A 21,549-nucleotide genomic window follows, 5' to 3' on the forward strand; every position below is an offset into this window, starting at 1 on the left:
TGCAGAGCAGAACAGGATGGAGGGCATAGATCAGGACTGGACTAAACAGGAAGAAGAGGGTGAAGGTCAGGACTGGAAAAGACTGGATGGGACAGGACGGTCAGGGCGTAGGTTGGGAGCAGACTGAAAGGATGGGACAGGACGGTGTGGGCCTAGATTGGGGGCAGACTGAAAGGATGGGTCAGGAAACAGGAATCAAGAACAGGCAGGGTCAGGTCAAGGCAGGGAAAGGTACTAGGTAGGGTAAGCAAGGCAAGACAAGTCAGGGAAAGACGAGGCAGATCAAGGCAAGGTTAGAATCAAGGGAAAAGGGCTAGATCTGCAACCCTTAGCTAGGGGCTGATGCCACAATGCTAGTTTGGGAACCAATGCTCAGGCAAGAAGTGTTTTGAGGGCCTTAAATAGGGCAGATTCAGCCTCATTGGCTGACTGCAAACCAATCAGGCTGCTGCTGGGCTGGGGCTGCAAAGGCCAGGTAATATAATGTGAGTGAGCAATCCTGCAGGTTGCTCACCTGGCCCAGTGGTTAAGACATTGAGCCAGAAACCCAAAGGTTCCTGGCTTGAATACCAGCAGAGCCTGACAGTATCCCCCCCCCCCCTCACAAGGCGACTTCCAGGCTCCACAGGGACCAATATTTTCATACGCCTGGGGAATTGGCAATGCTATGGGCAGAACCACTTTTGTGGGTGACTAGGGTTCTGGCTGTGATACAGGTAAAACTACCCTTGCTGGGGCCCAACTATAAGGAAATACTATGGTCAGAGCCACCCTGGAATGTTGCCTGGGTCTCGGCAGAGCCACCCTGGAAGGTGCCCTGGAGCTCCGCCGAGCCACCCTAGTAGGTGCCCTGGGACTTGGCAGAGCCACCATCGCGTGTGCCCTTGGACTTCGCAGAGCAAGCCTTGCGGGTGCCCTGGGACTCGGCAGAGCCACTCTTGCGGGTGCTCTGGGACTCGCCAGCAGTATAGGCAACTCCACCCTCATTGGTGCCTGGGGTATTTACAGCTGTACAGGCATCTCCACCATTGCGGGTGCCCTCCACATGGGTGCCTGGGGTACTGGCAGTGGTACAGGCAACTTCACCCTTGCGGGAGCCCCCCTCGTGGGTGCCTGGGGTATTGGCAGCTGTACAGGCAACTCCACCCTTGCAGGTGCCCCCCACATCGGTGCCTGGGTTTTGGAGGTTATTTTTGGAGTGGTTACAGTCACAGTGTTAACACATGGCAGAACCCCCACTCCTGGGGGCTCAGGACACGGCAGAATCCCCACTCCTGAGGGTACAGGACACAGCAAAAGCCCCACTCTTGGGGGCACAGGACTCGGCAGAAGCCACTTTCCTGGGGGCACTAGACTCGGCAGAAGGCCCCCCTGGAGCTGTGGACAGCGGATGCTGTGGGGAAGGCCCCTCTGAGGCTGTGAGCAGCAGATGCTGCGGGGAAGGCCCCTCTGGAGCTGTGAGCACCGGATGCGGTGGGAAAGGCCCCTCTGGAGCTGTGAGCAGCGGATGTTGTGGGGAAGGCCCCTCTGAAGCTGTGAGCAGGGGGTGCTGCGGGGAATGAACCTCTGGAGCTGTGAGCAACGGATGCTACGGGAAAGGCCCCTCTGGAGCTGTGAGCAGTGGATGCTATTGGGAAGGCCCCTCTGGATCTGTGGGCAGTGGACACTGCCTAAAAATCCCCTTTGGAGCTGTAGGTAGTGGAGGCTACTGGGGAACCCCCTTTGGAGCTATAGAGAGTGGAGGCTGCTGGGGAACCCCTTTGGAGCTGTAGACAGCAGATGCTGCTGGGGAAGCTCCACTAGAGTTGTAGGCAGCGGCTGCTGCTGAGGAACCAGTTGCTGAGGGGTAAAAGGCCTGGGAACTAATGCAAATAGCTGAAGGGTAGCTGGCCCGGAAACTGAGGCAGACAGCTGAGGGGTAGCTGGCCCAGAAACTGAGGCAGACTGCTGAGGGCCGGCCCGGGAACTGAGGCATACAGCTGAGGGCCAGCCCGGGACCTGAGGTAGACTGTTGGGAGATAGCCGGCCTTGGAACTGGAGCAGGCTGCTGGCGGATAGCTAGCCCTGAAACTGGAACAAATTCATCTAGAAATGCCAGCAGAAACTGAGCAGTATTGAAGATTAAAGGGGATCTACTGCACAGTAAGTTCTCTGCACAGGAACAAGCTTTACCTACTAGCAGGAAGAAAATGATCTCAGAAACTTGCTTCACTGGAGGAGCACTCAAATAGTGTTCTTTCTCTGAGAGGAGCAGAACTTGCTCTAGGAAGATTGGAATTTTACTTGGGGAGCCATCACAGTATCTGCGGGTCAAAATAGAGTACAACGTCTTCTTGGAAATCAGGTCAGAAGGCACAGGAACAGCCTTTGCAGACTCTGGCGCTGAAGCATTCTGTCACGGATTAGGTAGGGGTACTATGGAGGCAGCAGGAGGAAAGTGAGTCTTTTAGGCAAGAGCTGGCTGAACCCAAAAGACACTCAAGCAATCATCCAGCACTTTAGTAATAGGTGCTTACTTACAAGGGGTGCATGCAGAACAATGTGTTCACCTTCACATCCTGGAACAGGGTGACGAGGGCAATGAGTCAGACTGGAACAGGTGCAGAACAGGACGGAGAGGGCAAAGATCATGGCTGGACTAGACAGGATGAAGAGGGTGAAGGTCAGGACAGGAACAGACTGGATGTTACAGGACGGTGTGAGCAAAGGTTAGGAGCAGACTGAAAGGATGGGACAGGACGGTGTAGGCACAGATTGGGAGCAGACTGAAAGTATGAGACAGGAAGCAGGAATCAAGAACAAGCAAGGCAGCATCAGGTCAAGGTCAAGGCAGGGAAAGGTACTAGGTAGGGTAAGCAAGGTAAGACAAGGCAGATCAAGGCAAGGTAGAATCAAGGGAAAAAGGCTAGAGTTGGACCTTTAGCTAGGGACGATGCCGCACTGCTAGTTTGGGAACCAATGCTCAGGCAAGGAGTGTTTTGAGCTCGGGCCTTAAATAGGGCAGATTCAGCCCTGATTGGCTGACTGCAAACCAATCAGACTGCTGCTGGGCTGGGGCTGCAAAGGCCAAGTAATGTAAAGTTAGCAACCCTGCAGGCTGCTCACCTGGCCGAGTGGTTAAGTCATTGAGCCAGAAACCCAAAGGGCCCTGGCTTGAATCCCAGCAGAGCCTATCAAGACAGCATTCAGAACGTAAATTTTATTATGGGAGCACTAAGCTGTAAGACATTGTTTTAAGGGGAATCAGTTTGTGTGGTAAAAGAAGTAAAAAGAAAATGGTATGCTATATGTATAAAATATAATATTGTGTATAAAATAAGTCTTAACTGTAACTGTAGTTATACGTATAATGTATGTAAACAAACTTGCAGAGATACTATAGAAATGCTGTTCTATTGCAAAGAGAACTTTTTGTTACTGCTCAATCGGTTAATCATCACAACAAAATCCAATGAATAAAATCTAACCATCTGGATTAACGTGTCTGGTACTCTACAATGTATGCATACATATATGTGTAACAGTTCTTTTTTGTTATTGCATTGCTTATAGTTTTTAATGTGCCCAATAAATTCACTATAATACAATTTTGACTCTTAAAGGAATTGTTCAGTGTAAAGATAAAAAAAAATGTTTCTAATATAGTTAGTTAGCCAAACATTTCATGTATAAAGGCTGGAGTGTCTGGATGTCTAACAGGACAGAACACTACTTCCTACTTTGTCTTTATAGATTACATTTTTGGCTAACGAAATATATTAGAAAAATTTTTTTATTTTGCACAGCCTATCTGTTTACCCAGTTTTTTTTTTTTACATTGAACTATTCATTTAAATACTTTCCTAATGAAGTATAAAGCAGTATTTATGGTTCAAACATCAAACGAAAATAATAAAAAAAAGCCTGTTATTTCCAGTCATATCAATGGAATACCTAGAACTGGGCAGGTCTGGACTGGGATTCAAGATAGGCCCTGGCATATCAAGAACATAAAGAACAAAACAGGTTCCACAGACCTAATAAATAGTGGCTTTCTATGGGCCTCTTGCCAGAATCCTTTTGTCAGCCCAGGCCTGGAGCTGGGAATGCCCTTAGTGGTTTTAAAGAAGAAGCAAAGCTTAACATTATACCAAGCCCACTTCTACAGCCATAAAAACCACTGTACAATCACTTAATTGTATACGTCCAGGATCCTGCTCTCTTAAGAAAGCTTTTGGCCTGATGTAACTTCTGCTACTATTGCTCCACCCTTAACATAGAGCATGCACAAGACTCCACTCTGAAATCACATTAAGACATTCTTTCTCCTCAGCTATGGAAATGATCCCGGATAATGTGGCTGGACTGTACATGACTGATGATATGGCTTTCTCAAGATGGCAGCAAAGGTGAGAAACAGGGTGGGAAAAGGGTCGAGCAAGAGTAAAAGCTTTATAAGGGATTTTGGAGAGGGGTAGTGCCACAACATATAGCATGGCAAAACAGTTTGACATCCCTCAAAGATGAACCTACCACATTGCAATGAAATTGGTATCTTTACCAAACCCAATGGATTTAGCAGACATTGTACACAGAATATTTAGATATAATTTAACAAACAAAAGCATATGTGGCCGGACATAAAAATATGTATCAGAACATGCTTTTTTTTCTTTCTGGCAGTGCCAGCTCACAGAGCTCTACTTACATTTCATGAATTTATTAGAACGGAAAAGGAGCCTTGAAAGAGTCTTGAAACATGTCTGATTTTCTTTTCTAAGCTGTTCAATCATGTGTATATAATATGTGCCCTAGACCTGTACCTAGACCTTCTCTGCACAAACATCCTTTCAGTCTAGTATACACACACATTATCAGTTATTTAAAATCCATGTGGGCCACTGCAATTTAAGGGTAAAGGCATACGGGCAGATTCGGGGAGTTTAGTAGCCCCGGCAACAAAACACCTCTACTTCGGGGCGACTATCTCCTCAAACTGCCTTCCCCTACCTTCCCACCGGCTATAGTGAAAGATCGCCAGTGGGATGGCACTCGCGTGCTTTGTTTTCTGAAGTCCCAAAGTTTCCTCGTGAGGCAACTTCAGGCGACTTCGGAAAATGAAGTGCCAGGCCATCACACATGATTGAAATCATCTTGAGTATTTGATTATACCTCTATGAGCCAGCCTATAAATCATTTTAACTAAGTGTAGTCAACCATAGCTTTTCTCAATCTATGCCAACATAGGCATTACTAGTTAAACACAATTGTTCTGGATATATGAAGGCATAATAAAAGCATTTATATGAAAGGAAACCTGTACCTTTCACAAGAGTATTTCTCCAGCCAAATGTTGCTCTAATACAACTAATTTTTCAGTATATTATCTAACGTTAAAGAATGATAGGAGGCATAATCTGGCAACCACATAGATGTATTCTTAAATTAACACTGCACAATATTTTTTTTCAAATTCATGCAAGGATACTTTCCAATGCAAATTCTGCCTGCTCTGTATACATTTGACCATCTGTTTTTGGTTTTATGTAATCTTTGTCATAGAAATTAAAATGCATGTTTTCTAGATAAACATATTCAAACATCTCTATATATGCTAACAGTGTAATGTTGGCAATATATCTTTATATATAGATAAGCATCTATAACTAACTTTGTGATGCTTAGCTGCTAAGGGGAGCAGAAGAGTCCATTTTAGGGAAGGTATATGTGCCTTTACTTACAACAAAATTGATATAGGATTGTAGTAAATACTAATCTGTCCCTGTCACCAATAACCCTCATTCCCTGCATGTAGGATTGCGAGTCTGCCCTTTCATACAATAGTTTTTTTATGTGATAGAAGTCATAAATATGTTTGTTGATGTGTTCCCATTAAGGCTCAGTGAACTCAGGGCCCTGTGATATAATGTGGGGCACATTTACTTAGCTCGAGTGAAGGATTAGAAGGAAAAAATTGAATTTCAACCATCAAATTGGCTACTTTGACCTTCGACTACGACTTAGAATCGAACGATTCGAACTAAAAATCGTTCGACGATTCGATAGTCGAAGTACTGTCTCTTTAAAAAAAACTTTGACCAACTACTTCGCCACCTAAAACCTACCGAGCACCAATGTTAGCCTATGGGGAAGGTCCCCTTAGGCTTTCTAGGCAATATGTGATCGAAGGATTTAATCGTTCGATCGTAGGAATTGCGGTAAATCCTTCTACTTCGATATTCGAAGTCAAAGGATTTAACTTTGATAGTTGAATATCAAGGGTTAATTAACCCTCGATATTCAACCCATAGTAAATGTGCCCCAATGTGTGTCACTTTTTTATTTACCCAATTTATTTAAAACTTCATTGAAAAAAAGATAACACTATATAATGAAGAAGTGCTATCTATGTGTGATTTGTAGATGCACTGTAATAAGTATTTGTATCTAGAATTCTCCTGTTTATTCACAAACACAATTTAGTCTATATTAATATGGGAGGTGTATGTTTCCTATTAATAAAATACTAAAACAAAATCCTCAACAGTTAAAAAAAACCTGCCAGTTATCACAGGCAAGAGGAGTCACCCAAAGCAATTTGTTATATTTTAGCCTATGAAAGAATACTCACTTTCATAGTCTATTATTACATATCATTATTATAGATTTGGCAACAAAAACACAGACATATGGCCATATTGCAGTACTGAACTATGAACTATAATCATAAAAAGATAAGGTAATTTAAAAGAGTGAAATATTGTAAAAATATTTTAAACAATCAAAATAATACATCTATAATGCAGCAACCTAACCTAAAGAAACTGCTTCCAAGTCCAGAACTGAAATTATAGCATCCAAACAGGGGTGTCTGCCCTACCCCTTTAGAGGAACATTGATATATTAAGAAAATTAATCTTGTGGAAGGTGTGGAATTATGCTAAAAATAAAACTTATTCTGTGAAGTTTGAGCACAGAACTCTGAAATACCTAAATAAGTCTGCAATGGTATCACACAATAAACCTTAGGTATTATGCCCTCTTGCCTTACTGTAAGATGAGAGAATGCTGTAGAAGCAGAGACATAACTACAGATGAAGTAGACCCTGCGCCCACAGGGGGGGTCTGCGAGTAACATGGGGTGGGCATGAGTAACATGCGGTTCATGAGCAATCGCAGGTTAGTCACGATTTTTTCACAGGTCACATGCAATTTCACCCAAGGGGAAAAAATTTAGCCTTGGGGCCTCAACCCCCATAGTTACACTACTGTATATCAGGGCTAAGTGAGCCAGTAAAGAAGACTGTGGGCACTTGTATGATGAAGCATATGCTTATTTACTAAGCTCTATATTTCATTGTGCTTTTCAACAGATAATTTAATGCTATTTTTTGCTCAAGTAATTCCTTATTCTTGGAACAATTTCTTTTAGAAACACAGCTGTCAAATAATATATTATATTCCCACTATGTACAGTAATTATATTTTACTGTAATATTACTACAGCTGAAATAAGGCTGAGAATCTCAGTTTCCTTTATTATTCTTAAAGTATAGTATAATCACTGGGAATTTACATGCCACCATTATATATTAATTTTAGATAATCTATGTAATAATAGGATAATACAGCCAGAATTTAACAGAACAAATCTGCACATAATAGGTAGAGGACTGTTAAAACTACAACTTCAGCAACATAACACACAGCTATCCAGCATAAGCATTTGACTCATTCTACTGGCCTGACTTCCCTCAAGTGGAAGGAGGGTGTTTTTTGTTTAGGAACTAGGTGGCTACCTTTGAAATTGTTTCCATTGATAGCTTAGCTATCAATGGATCTGCTAACCATTTCAAAGGTAGCCACCCCAGTTCCCAAACAAAAAACACCCTCCTTCCACATAATATATTTATTATGTATTTATTATAAGCCACCACTTAGTTTCAAAGACAAAAAACCAAATCTCTGGCTGCTATATTTAAAGGGGACCCGTCACCCAAAAAATTATTCAAAATCCTATTTTATTACATTAGTCAAGCAAAATGAACTTTAATTACACAATATAAATTATTTGAATCTTCTTTCTTCAGTCTGGGAATTCATAATTATAACAAGCAGGCAGAAGCCAATTTGTTATTAAAAAACGCCTTGCATCATCTCAGAATCTTGTTTGTGCACCAGAATGGGGGACCCGATGTCCATCCCCATGCCCTGGCTACATAATTAAATGGTGAAGAGAACAGGAGAGTGCAGTGACATCTAGGAAGTGTTGAATGGAAAGTGAAAGTAATTGCTTGCCCCGCCTCTATGCCTAAGGCATAGAGGATGAGCAGACAATATTTGATTGACAGCTGAGATTTTTAAATTAGTTTACAACAGCTATGAATGCTTTAATAAAAATAGAAATTGGATTTTATGTTTAATTTGAAAAGGACTTTTATTATACAGATTTTTGAGTCTGGGTGACAGGTCAACTTTAATGAAAACTTTTAATACTATGGTGCAGTTTAGAACTAACACAGGAGATGAACTGTAGTGTATTAAATCACCAAGTAGCTTTAATTGACTAACTTGCAAAAGTGTAATCAAAGCTAGCTTCTATGAGTTACTGCAACAGTGTACCGTAGAACCTATATTACAAAATGAGTTGTAAGCATACCAATAGATCACATAGCATTTGCACGTTAACATGGTTTTAATACATTTTGTGTTTACAGTTGTTACCCACTCCAGTCACTAGATGGCACCATGGGTCAGGGAGTTTCCCTACTGGAAAGTTCTTTTAGAATGTGTCCCTCAATGTCAATCAGGAGGGAGAATATTCACTTCATATAAGGAAATGAGTAGTCGGCCCACCCTTCTGTGGCTAATGAATGGCTCACCTTAGTTGATGAGAAATAGGAATATGTCAGCTAGTTTAGCAAGTGAGGGTCTACTTCACTCCACTCAGGAGGAAAAAAGTGGCTAGCACTTCAACAGTACCATTTTAGGGGCAACGGGTGAAAAGGTTCCTTGATCCACATTGAGGGGTACCTCTATGACATGAGAGTCGGCAGCTTGCACGGGAACCTACTGTGATACGATTGAATCAGATCAATATCTGCCAAAACAAGATGGCCATATCGTGCAAAAATCTGCTCATTTAGCAACCTTGATAAACAAGCAAATGTTTAGGTGTATGGCCAGCTTAATACATGTAAACAGCTGGCCACATTTAACAGAAAGAGCATGGTCTTAATTTTGGAGACTGTTTTTTTTTTTTTTATGTTGACTGAAGTCCAAAAAAATAGGGGTCATTTAATTAAAAGAAGCCAGTACACAAAGACAAAAAATGTTCACTTTTCATGCTAACTTTTTGAGTCCCTAAATTGCCACAAGTAAAGTCTCTGTACTATAAATACATTTCTGCCTGCATACTGAAGCACTATATTCATAAGAGGAAAGGAGGAGGTAAGCACATAGACACCACTACAGGACACGGGCTGAAACAAGTCCCTGTGGTCTTGCGCCCCCATGAGGCTGCGCTGTGCATCTTGCATCAAATTATTTTTCTGGAGCATGGTGCCCAGCACAGCCATTCCCCCAGGCAGAAGTGTGGTGGCATAACCATGGCATACCTCCTAACTGTCCCGTTTTTAGAGGGACAGTCCCTCTTTTGACAGATCAACCTGAGGCCCTCTTTTGTACTGGAAATTCCTGTTTTTCTCTGCACTGAACAGCCAGAAAAAGAAACAAAGTTTCTAACTCAATTGGCTTTTGGCAGAGAGCCCAGAACAGCCACAGCAGGAGATAAGATAATGTTGTAACAATTTTGAGATACGGAAATAAGTAATTGTAACAAGATAAGATAACCGGTACCTTGGGAAAAGTTAGACTGACGGCTTAAAGGGCAATTCACCTTCATTGGCAAAAGTAAAAACTGAAAAAAAAAAAAAAAACACAGAGATATGTTTAAACTTTCATAACCTGCCAAATGTTGTAAAATGAACATGGCAATTAGGGGGTGTGGCCACAAAATGGGCGTGGTCAATTTCAGCACTTTTGTCCCTCTTTTTATTTCCAACATTTTTGGAGGTATGGTTTTTCTGCCATTGATTTTCCTCCATCGGCAGAAAACTGCTGATTTGACCCTCTAGCTCCCTTTCTATGTGTGCAGTTACAGATATGCAATCCTCCTGTCACTGCACTCACAGGGCAGATCTCAGCCAGAAAATGCATACTTGCTGCATGCAACATTATCCTAAGGGCAAGGGCACACAGAGTGTTGCCTCCACTGCTCTCAGCCTGCATTTTTAGGTAGACAGAGAGAAGCAGATCCGCTCTCTTCTATAGCTCTGTGTATCTCCATTGACAAGTACTAAGAATGCACTGAATTTGTCTAGATCCAGTGCTGGGATTCAGCCGAATCCCAAATCAAATACGCAAAGCTGTACATTCTTATAAAATACTAAGGGTTAATTTTTGCAGGGCATCATATACTTGCCCTTGCCACACAAAGCTTGATGACTGCTTAGGCAGAGCATTCTTTAGGCAGGCGGAAAGAAGCAGATCCACTCTCTTCCACAGCTCCACATATCTGCACTGACAAGTACAGCAGGTAAACTGAGCAGAGTTTAGCCCTAAAAATATTCTCTATGTATCTGCACTGACAGATACACGTAGCAGAGATCAGCCTGAAAAAACACAAAAGCAGGCATTTTTGGGCCGATCTCATGTACCTGCAGATTTGGTTCTGTTGAAAACTTAAATTCATGTGCCTTTAAAGCTCTGAACAACTGAATAAAACAGCTTATGTTTCAGATGATGGATTCAGTGCATTCTTATTTCTTTTCTTTATAGCTATTTATAGCTATATATTTTTAGGTATCTTTAGGTATTTGTTTGTTCTGTGGCTCTACATTCCCTTTGGTAGGTGGAGTATAGAGATTTTATAAGCACTTTTATAAATAAATGTTTTACAGCTTTTTAGTCCATCTCAGAGAACACATAGTGCTGGTTGTGCCATGTTTTTATTGTATTGTTTAGCTGTCATTTACTAACTGTGACATGCCACTGGCCTGCACATGCACTTTTATGGGGGAATTAGCGTTTGGTAGACAGGTAGCGTAGGATTTTTGAGCTTAGAGACAGGGACACCAAGGCTTCAGACAAAAAACACAGGTTTATTAAGCACTGGACATTCCAACGAAAAGGCAACAGAAAAATGTTCAGGTTACAGTTCAACTTCACTGTAGAACATGCAGGGTACAGTTCAGTAAATACACTGCAAAACATTCAGGGTTTTCCCACCTCTGGTCGCTCACCATCAAGGGAAACTCTCACCCTCTTGCACCTTGAAGTATTTGGGCTTCACACTCAGCCCTGCTGGCTTACCCTCCTGAGACTCAGACTCACCAGCCTCTGCCAGTCCTTTTCTCTTTCTTTCCCCACAAGGGATTTAGGCTCCAAGCTCTGGAACTCTCTTGCTGGCAGCAAAGCTGCTTCTGCCCAGCTCTGTCTCTCACAGCCCCTCACTTCCCTGGAGAGCCCTGAACTGTGCTCACACAGCCCTTTTACATTGCCAGGTAGATCCTCTCTCAGCTGCCACTTAATTACCTGGCTGATAGGGAATATTAACCCTACCTGAGCCAAATATTCCTTTGCAGCACATACAATGCAGTTTAAATGCACTCTTTTGTGTGTCTTTTGCTCTAAGACAGTGGTGTTTCCCAAACACCCTGTCACATAACCTAGATGCAAATTTGTACAAAGCAACCAAACAACAATGAGTTTTTATTGTTATTTGCATTTCCAACTATAGAGATTTTATAAGCACTTTTAGAAATAAATGTTGTTACAGCTTTTTAGTCCATCTCAGAGAACACACAGTTGCTGGTTGTACCATGCTTTTATTGTATTGTTTAGCTACATTTACTAACCTTGATGCAAATTTGTACATAGCAACTGAACAACAATGAGTTTTTATTGTTATTTGCATTTCCCACTACAATTATATTGTTCTTTCTCTTTGAAGTCACCAGTTAGGTTGAGGTCTCCAGGTGAGCAGCTCTGGGACTCATGTTACCACCCACATTCTGGTTCAAACTGTACCGATCAGTTCATTGGCCCTGTAGTACTGAATTTTGGATAGTCAACAATAACCCATACACGCAATGGGTTAACAGATATCTGCCTTTCCATCAATGGCAACTGTGAAGGTGCAAGCCTGGACAACAGTCATCCTGCCATAAAACAATCCTTGCAGCTACAATAATGTCCATATCAAAGAGATGCAAATACCTGGACATACTCGTGTGGGTGCAGGGATAGCAAGAGTTCCCAAGGGAATGACACTCTGCTGGATCAACAAAGGGACACCTGGAGCATTGGATTATGGGATTTCTTTCACAGTGCATCCTTGACTTGATTTCAGTCCCTTGTCTATCTAAGAAGAGATGAACCATCTTCAAGAACAGCTAACATCGACCTGATTGGCTGGGACTGTCTTTTGGGTGTGGCTGTTTTGGGAAAAGGGTAGTATGTTTGTTTGAATGGTCTTCCTTATGTGTATATAAAGAGCATTGTAAATACCTTGTTAGTTAGTCACTTTCCACTCCCCTCCATTGCATCTTTCTCTATCCCTTTCTACCTCCCTCCATCTTAGTTAGTTTCCTTTTTATGTTATACCTTTTAGTTCCTTTGTAAATAAATACCACTTATTTAAAGATCAGTCTGTGTGAAGTCATTATCCTGGCACCCTAAAATAGAGCAGATCCAACAGGCCCCTAGGGCCAACATTCTACACATACAGAGGGGCAGGGCCAGAACTAGGAGTAGGCAGAAGAGACACCTGCCTAGGGCGCAGGGCAGGTACCTTTTGAAAGGGTCTTCTGCCTACTCGTAGTCCAGCTTTGCTTACTCCCCCCCCACAACGTCATTGAGCATGCAAATGTACGCTCGTACAGGGGCTGATTAGGGTGCCGGTCTGCTTGATCCACCCCTGCAGAGGAGCCTATGGATAATCAGACAAGGACAGAATCAATGTGCTGGATGTACTCCTGCCTGATTGATATCCGGTCAAAAATCAGTCTGCAGGCACATTGGTGGGCACCATACATGGGGCAATAAAATGCCAAATCAGGTACTGATTAATCATCAAAAATGGATTGCAATGTGCATAAATGTTATGAAATTACCCATGTTTTACCCATAATCCAAAAACATAATAATGTATGCAGTGTATAGATATATGCAAGTAAGAGTAAGCACATTATGTAAGGCAGTTTAATAGTTGTAGGTGAATTTCTACCTATATGATCCCTATAATTCTACAGATGTAAATTCCTAAAAAAACTCACAATGGTACTACAGCAGAATATTTCTCATACAAGTTTTAGTAATATATTGCAGGAGTAAACACTCTATATACCTGTTCTATCTATTACAGTTATACCTTAAAGGGAAAATATAAACCAAAAACAGCACGAAAACAAGATTTATTTTGCCATTTTTCTCCAGGAGCATTTGTTCATGAAATGAGTATCAGTCTTGTCACGTTCTTCCATAGCTGCTAGAATGATTTCTTTTTACATGGAACCTCATCTGAATTATCAGACTGTACTTATTGATCATCTTTATAGTGCCAATACTCGATAACCTTTGATTTAACCCTTTGGTTTTATTATACTGTTTTCCTCCTTGGGGGCCACTCTTTTATCATGCTCCTTCCGCCTTATACTCCAGCTGTTTATAAAGCTATTCATATAATGTGTTGTCTATTCAGTATAAGTTTAAAAATGCAAATTAAAATCATTGAAAAGAAACAATCATCAGTCATTCAATCATAGCTTTTAGAATATCTAGGACTGAAAATAAAGGAAACAATTTCCCTCTAAATAATCTTCAGGCTGGGCTTTCACGTTTATCTAGAAGAGCAAATAGGCATTCTCCTCAAATCTTACCCTAACTGGACTTCAGGCTAATTAGCTACTACCCCTGGGGGTGCGGGCTGCAAGTAATTCCAGTTAAACCGCACTTACTTTTTTTAGCCCACAGTCTTTTTGGGTGCATGTCATTAAGCCTGTTCACAAGGGCTCCGTCCTCCATAATACACGAATATATATCCATAGACAGCACTCCAATTTCATTAAAACCTGCTTTAATGTGGGCTGCAATACAGTTTGGGAACCAATGTCATAGATCAATGCTTGCACCACTGTTAATCACTTCCTAATCATACAGTCTAATTACCCTAGCACCAGCAGTTTTCCCAAGTGATAATTAACCTGCATATTTTTTTGGCATTCTTGTCTTAAAAGATTATGAATAATATTATAAACTCTGTGCATTTAACATTATTGGAGAAATATAATAAAAGTTGGTAATGTAGGAACAAATTGCAATTTGTAAATGTTTGTTTTTGTGTGAATTTAACATAGCTTTTGCGAACACGCAAACTGTTTAGTGCTCACTTTCGACAGTGGAAGAAAGACTTTTAATTTCATCTTTTACACCAGTGCACAGTGTATGTAATAACACGTCTAACAGGAAAAGTTATGTTTGCTCCAAAAGATTAGGACTGTAAGATGTGCCAGGAGATCTCTTCGTTCCCATACCTCCCTGGGCGCGTCTCCTCTCGGGTCCTTGTGCACAGGCGCGCACTTCCGGGTTGTGCGCATTAGGACTCCTTGACGATGGGCGTTATGACGTCATCCGAAGGCGCTAAATTCAAACTTGGCGCCAAATCCTCCTTAAAGAGCCTGCTCGCCATTTTGTATGTGCCCAAGCTAGGATTCAGTTTACATGTACCTGCTCAAGCATTTATTTGGAATCTTGGATTCCTGGTTTTGACTTCTGCCTGATTTTTGTCTACGTTTATTGCCGCCTGCCTTGAACTCTTCGCCTGACTCTGATTATGCCTTCTCTTCATCCCTGCCAGTACCCCACTTACGTTCCTGCTAGGCACTTCCTTGTTGGCTTCCGCAGCAGAAAGCCCGGGGCCCCAAAAGGGCGTTGGTGAACACTGGAACCCACAGGGTTCACCTGTGCATCCGTGGTAACTTTCGCTGGACAAGGTTCCTGATAACGTGGTCGTTACAAGGACCCACTTTGGACACCAAGCACTTCTTAAAACTGTACAGTGTGCAATTAAAATTTTCTGTGCAATAAGAGACTAATGAGAGTATTACAATATGAAATGCAAATTTTTATTTATGTGAATTGTTTTTCTCTTTGCGACTTTTATCACATTTCCCCGTATGTTTCTGCAACCATATTCCATACTTAACAACTTTTATTGCTAGACCATTTTTGAACATTTTGCAAATTTCCAAAGCACCGCTCCACAAAATGGCATACTTCTGATTTCAAGGCCAAACATTCCAGTAACAGTAGGTTCACCCCAGAAAACCATATATTTTCAGAAAGTACACATTCCCCCGAATCTAAATTGTATTGGTATGCATGTCTTTCTACCCCAAAGTACAAAGCCGCAAATCTTTCCTAAATTTGGCAATTTTGGGGACATTTCCAAAAATCAGCTCAAAACTTCCACCCTGCAGCATCTTATATCGAACATACCATTAGTAATCAAGACAAATGACCCCAAATATGAAAGCCTGGGGTCTGCTGAACAGTTAGATGTCCAATATTTATAGGTGTACCTAAGCCCGTGGAATGTAGGGGCCTCAAATGGAAGACCCCCCATTTGATCTATCATTTCGGGTACTGCAAAATCAACACATTTACATCATTTTGGGGTGGGCAAAGGTAGAAAAAAGTACGTTCACCCCAGAAAACCATATATTTTTTAGAAAATACACATTCCCCCAAATCTAAATTGGGTATGCATGTCTTTCTCCCCCAAAGTACCAAGTCGCAAATCTTTTGGCAATTTTGGGGATATTTCCAAAAATCACCTCAAAACTTCCACCCTGCAGCAACTTATATTGAACATACCATTAGTTATCAAGACAAATTACCACAAATATGAAAGCCTGGGGTCTGCTGAACAGTTGATGTCCAATATGTATAGGTGTACCTAAGCACGTGGCATATAGGGGCCTCAAAAGGAAGACCCCCCATATAATTTCGGGTACTGCAAAATCAACACATTTACATCATTTTGGGGTGGACAAAGGTATAAAAAAGTATGTTCACCACAGAAAACCATATATTTTCAGAAAGTACACATTCCCCGAATCTAAATTGGGTATGCATGGCTTTCTACCCCAAAACACCAAGCCGCAAATCTTTGACAAATCAAAGACAAATGACCCCAAATATGAAAGCCTGGGGTCTGCTGAACAGTTTGATGTCCAATATGTATAGGTGTACCTAAGCCCGTGGCATATAGGGGCCTCAAAATGATGCATGTCTTTCTACCCCAAAGCACCAAGCTGCATATCTTTCCTAAATTTGGCAATGTTAGTGACATTTCCAAAAATCACCTCAAAACTTCCACCGTGCAGCACCTTATTTCGTACATACTATTAGGTATCAAGATAAATCACCCCAAATATGAAAGCCTGGGGTCCTCTGAACAGTTTGATGCCCAATGTACATAGGATTATCGAAGTACATGGCATGTAAAGACCCCAGAATCTACCTTGTGCATACTTAATTGATGCCTTACATTTACACAAATTTCCAAACATTACCAGTTTTATATGGGATAAAAGCTGCAAAAAGTTATGGTGACCCCTAAAAGCCATATATTTTTGGAAAGTACACATTCTGACGAATCTTAAATGGGTAATTATGTCTTTCTACTCCAAACTAACTTACTGCAAAGCTACGCTAAAGGCAGCGGTTTTTATGATATTTCTGAAAATTGTCTAAAAATATTGCAATTGGCCACATTTATCTCACCCAATTTCTTACATACAATTGTAAAACACACTAAATATTGACACCAGGGTTCTACTTAGCACTTTGATGCCCAATGTGCATAGATATACCATAGCAGCTGGCATGTGCGGACCCCCAAAAAATTTGTGTATTTGAATTTTCTCCGCTGTCTTTTTGCCTTCTGTGAAGAATGACCCATGACTGCGTATTATTTGCCAAAAGACCCTCCTAACAGCACATAGACCCCCAAAACCAAATATTTTTGGGAAGTACACATTCTGACAAATCTAAAATGGGTAATTATGTCTTTCTACTCCAAACTACCTTACTGCAAAGCTTCACTTAAGGCAGCGGTAAAAATATTGCAATTGGCCTCATTTATTTCACCCAATTTCTTATATACAATTGTAAAACACCCTAAATATTGATGCCAAGGGTCTACTGAACAGTTTGATGCCCAATGTGCATAGATATACCAAAGCAGCTGGCATGTGCAGACCCCCAAAAAATTAGTGTAATTGAATTTTCTCCACTGTCTTTTTGCCTTCTGTGAACATAGACCAGTGACTGTGTATTGTGCCACAAGACCCTCCCAAAACCATATCTTTTTATAAAGTACACATTCTGACAAATATAAAATTGCAAAAAAAAGCCTGAAAAGAAAAAGAATAAAGCTAACTTGGTAAAATGTGTATTGTGTACATGGATGTTTATGTAAATGAGTGTATAAGTGTTACATAAAGGCCACCTACCATTCTGAAGTCCAGGAGGGTCCTGGGCAGCCAAGGGGGGTCCTATAGCAAAGTCCATGCAGCAGGAAGTCGCAGGCTGGCTGGAACAGGCAGAGGAGACGCAGCACAAGGAGCAGACACGTGTCTGCATAATGGAAGGCGGATCCTGCGACGATCGCGTCGCAGGACCCACGTGACCACCCTCTGCTGAAGCGGCAATCCTCTGCCGCTGATGTAGAGAGGAGCCCTTTACAGCCAAGAACGTAGGTACTACGTGCTTGGCAGTTAGGGCTTTTCCCTGCACGAACGTAGTACCTACGTTCTTGGCAGGTAAAAGGTTAATGATTAAAACCATAAATTCACTGGGCCATGCCCACACAGCAAACCAGACTAAGTCAAATACAGACTCATTGCTATTAACCAATGTTGACAGTGCAGGACTTTTGCCTTAAAAACATACATTTAAAAACTGACAATAGGTGGAAGATGAGGGATTGTTGGCACCGCTAAATCTTGCGAACTGCCTAAGTACTGATGCGCAATTGCATAGTTAAATACGGTAAATTCCGTGACAACCCACTCCCTTTTACCAAGCCTGCTCCCCTGTGCCTAATTCTACCTGTCTACGCGGGGAACGGATGGGAGCTAGATCCCCCACCATCCACCTATGCTGCCCTACGCATTTCACTGCAAATACGGCTTCTTCAGGGGCATAGGTGCTTACAGCATAGGTGGACGGGGGGTGATCTAGCTCCCATCAGTTCCCCACGTAGACAGGTAGAATTGGGCACAGGGCAGCGGGCTTGGTAAAAGGGAGTGGGTTGTCACGGAATTTACCGTATTTAACTATGCAATTGCGCATCACTGCATCGGCAGTTTGCAAGATTTAGCGGTGTCAACAATCCCTCATCTTCCACCTATTGTCAGTTTTTAAATGTATGTTGATAAGGCAAAAGTCGTGCACTGCCAACATTGGTTAATAGCAGTGAGTCTGTATTTGACTTTATAGTCTGGTTTGCTGTGTGGCCCAGTGAATTTATGGTTTTAATAGTAATCATTAAAGGTGAAGTTTTAAGTGTGTATCTTAATGTTACTTTGTATTGGACTTTGTCCGTCTGCCTGAACTGGTTTGCAAGAGAGTGGGGGGGAAGGGGCTACGAGACTTCATAGCTGTCCCTGACTGGCAATCTGCCAGGGAGGCTGCTATAAGGTGCCATAGAAAGTCAGTATTTAGTGGGCTGGTGGGGGCTGTTTAGGCCTCTGTATGGGCTGATTGTGCCTCTGTGTATCTGAAATGGCAGGGCCTATTTTAATTCTCAGTCCGGACCTGCTTCAGAGCCACAAACTCTACTTATCTCAGTTGTCTTCTTTTTGTATATACAGTGTATCCAAACCTGCGGGCATCTTTAAAATTTCTTTTTATTTGTCAAGCTCTAATTTTTTTGTTAGATTGGAGACGATCCAAGGGCTAATCTTAAGGGTATTACAAATTTACCGGCAACTACATTGCCGGTAAATTTGGAATATCGGCCGTGGCCGGTGTTTTACCGGCTAGGCCTATAAAATACCAGCCAGGTGGCAACCCTAATCATATAAGATCTACCCCCTTTTTTTTTGTTAGATTTTGGTTCATAGGAGTAATTTTGTTATCGACTGTACATATTAGGCTTTACTACTGGGGATCATTACATCTGATTTTGCACAAGAGCTTTGTATTACTTAATGGCAGGTGGAATTTGAAGTATTTTAGCACCATTTGTACATAGCCATAGTAACATTTTATGAAATATGTAGGTTGTTGGAATATGGAATACATAGACATACATACATATAAAATAATATAATAGGAAATCCATATAACATAGTTTAATATAATGTGAGCATTTTTATTTACCTTGAAAGCTCTGGAACCTGTTATTCTTCAAGAGTGCAGGCAGAAGAGTTGTTCTGCCCTAAAACTTGGCAAATACATTCAGGGAGTGGTTTGACTTTGCACTTTTTTGAAATGCCCCTCCCCACTTTCTAAGAAGCCAAGAAAGAGATAAATAGCAGACCCTTGACAGCATCATCTGATTATTCCAGAGCTTCCTACAGAAGAGGAGCAAAAAGTGGACTGAGCCGATCAGAAGGTTACACCAATAAACACTAGGCAAGGAGAAGAAACTGTGACTAAAGCCAAACGTGAGAAGAAAGGAAATTGTGAAAACAATAGCACAAGTTTGGAAGATCTGCTGGGAAACATTCTCTTACTGAATAAATCTGCTCTATAGACATCTAGTGAAACATTTTCTCCCTGAAGGACTGCCTGAGTTCCAGTGTTTAATAACAAGGTATGTGTGTGAAACTGTACTGTACTCTGAAATGTTAAGCCATATCCTTATCTAAAGCTATAAATCAAAAGTTCATACACAGTGCAGTCAGGTTAGAAATATCACTGAAACTGCATTTCTTTACTAAGGTTAATAATTCAATATCAGCAGTTTTCACCCCAAAATTACCTCTAATATCTCCAGACTTATTTATTGTATGACTGGATAATAAGAGTTTATTTTTTTTTTAAAAGTTGACCTTTCCCAATTCGCTCAAAACTTTTTCTCTACACCTTTTACATCACGGTCCGCCCCTTTTGTTTCCACCCCCACCACTGGCCGTTGGAAATTTAATAAAAAGGTGGCAACCCTATGTCCAGTGTGTGAGTGACCTCTGCACTCACACACATGCATACTGCAGCTATTGACGGCGGTAGCTCTATGGTTCTCTTACCTCAATAGGTGCAGCAGCTCTGGATTTGGAAGGAGGGCAGGAAGGACTGAATGGTGTCAAGGGCAACTATACAGAAGTTTAAGGAGTGTATTTTGACACAATTGACCCCGGGGAATTTATGGGGACCACAGTTGTGGATGTAAATAAGCCCTAATGAGTATGCTGCAGCAGCACATTCCCCACAGGAGACAGTACTGCTTCTGTATTTCTATATGTACAGTATGTGTTAGATACAGGGAACCTCTGGATCAGCAAAATTAAAATGTATTTAAAGGGATACTGTCATGGGAAAACATGTTTTTTTTCTTTTTCAAAACGCATCAGTTAATAGTGCTGCTCCAGCAGAATTCTGCACTGAAATCAATTTTTCAAAAGAGCAAACAGATTTTTTTTATATTTAATTTTGAAATCTCACATGGCGGTAGACATATTGTGAGTTTCCCAGCTGCCCCAGTCATGTGACTTGTGCTCTTATAAACTTAAGTCATTCTTTACTGCTGTACTGCAATCTGGAGTGATATCACCCCGCTCCCTTTCCCCCTCCCAGCAGCCTAACAAAAGAACAATGGAAAGGTAACCAGATAGCAGCTCTCTAACACAAGATAACAGCTCCCTAGTAGATCTAAAAACAACACTCAATAATAAAAGCCCAGTCCCACTGAGACTGATTCAGTTACATTAAGTAGGATAAATAACAGCCTGCCAGAAAGGAGAAATAACAGCCTGCCAGAAAGTAGTTCCATCCTAAAGTGCAGGCACAAGTCACATGACTTGGGCAGCTGGGAAACCGTCAATATGTCTAACCCCATGTCATATTTCAAAATTGAATATAAAAAAATCTGTTTGCTCTTTTGAGAATTGGATTTCAGCAGGCCCGGATTTGTGGAAAGGCCACCTAGGCCAGGGCCTAGGGCAGCAGGATTTTAGGGGGACGGCATGCTGCCCAACCACACTGACACTGGTTCAAAAACACTGGGGATTTTAATTTCCTGTGCCCCAATCCCCATTGCTCCTGTCCACCTGAAGGGGACATGGGGCGACAAACGGTAGTTGGCCTAGGGGCGCCCACTATGCAAATCCGGCCCTGGATTTTAGTGCAGAAGTCTGCTGGAGTAGCACTATTAACTGATGCATTTTGGAAAAAAACATGTTTTCTCATGACAGTATCCCTTTAAGTGTTGGCTTCTGTGTACCCTTTTTAACATTTAACAACCAAACGCCAAGGCCCTAAATTACATTTAATAAAGAA

General features: G+C 41.7%; 1 protein-coding gene across 1 annotated transcript in view; it reads left to right on the forward strand.

Annotated features, from left to right (window-relative positions):
* The window catches only part of XB5872372.S (pyrimidine-specific ribonucleoside hydrolase rihA S homeolog), a gene marked incomplete at its 5' end in the record, with an annotated part of 60,423 nt that overhangs the window by 22,772 nt on the left and 16,102 nt on the right, over positions 1 to 21,549 (forward strand). The window contains 2 exon segments of the mRNA NM_001086001.1: positions 4,313 to 4,388; positions 19,620 to 19,730.

This window comes from Xenopus laevis, chromosome 6S (genome assembly GCF_017654675.1).
Source record: "Xenopus laevis strain J_2021 chromosome 6S, Xenopus_laevis_v10.1, whole genome shotgun sequence".
Taxonomy (NCBI): domain Eukaryota; kingdom Metazoa; phylum Chordata; class Amphibia; order Anura; family Pipidae; genus Xenopus; species Xenopus laevis.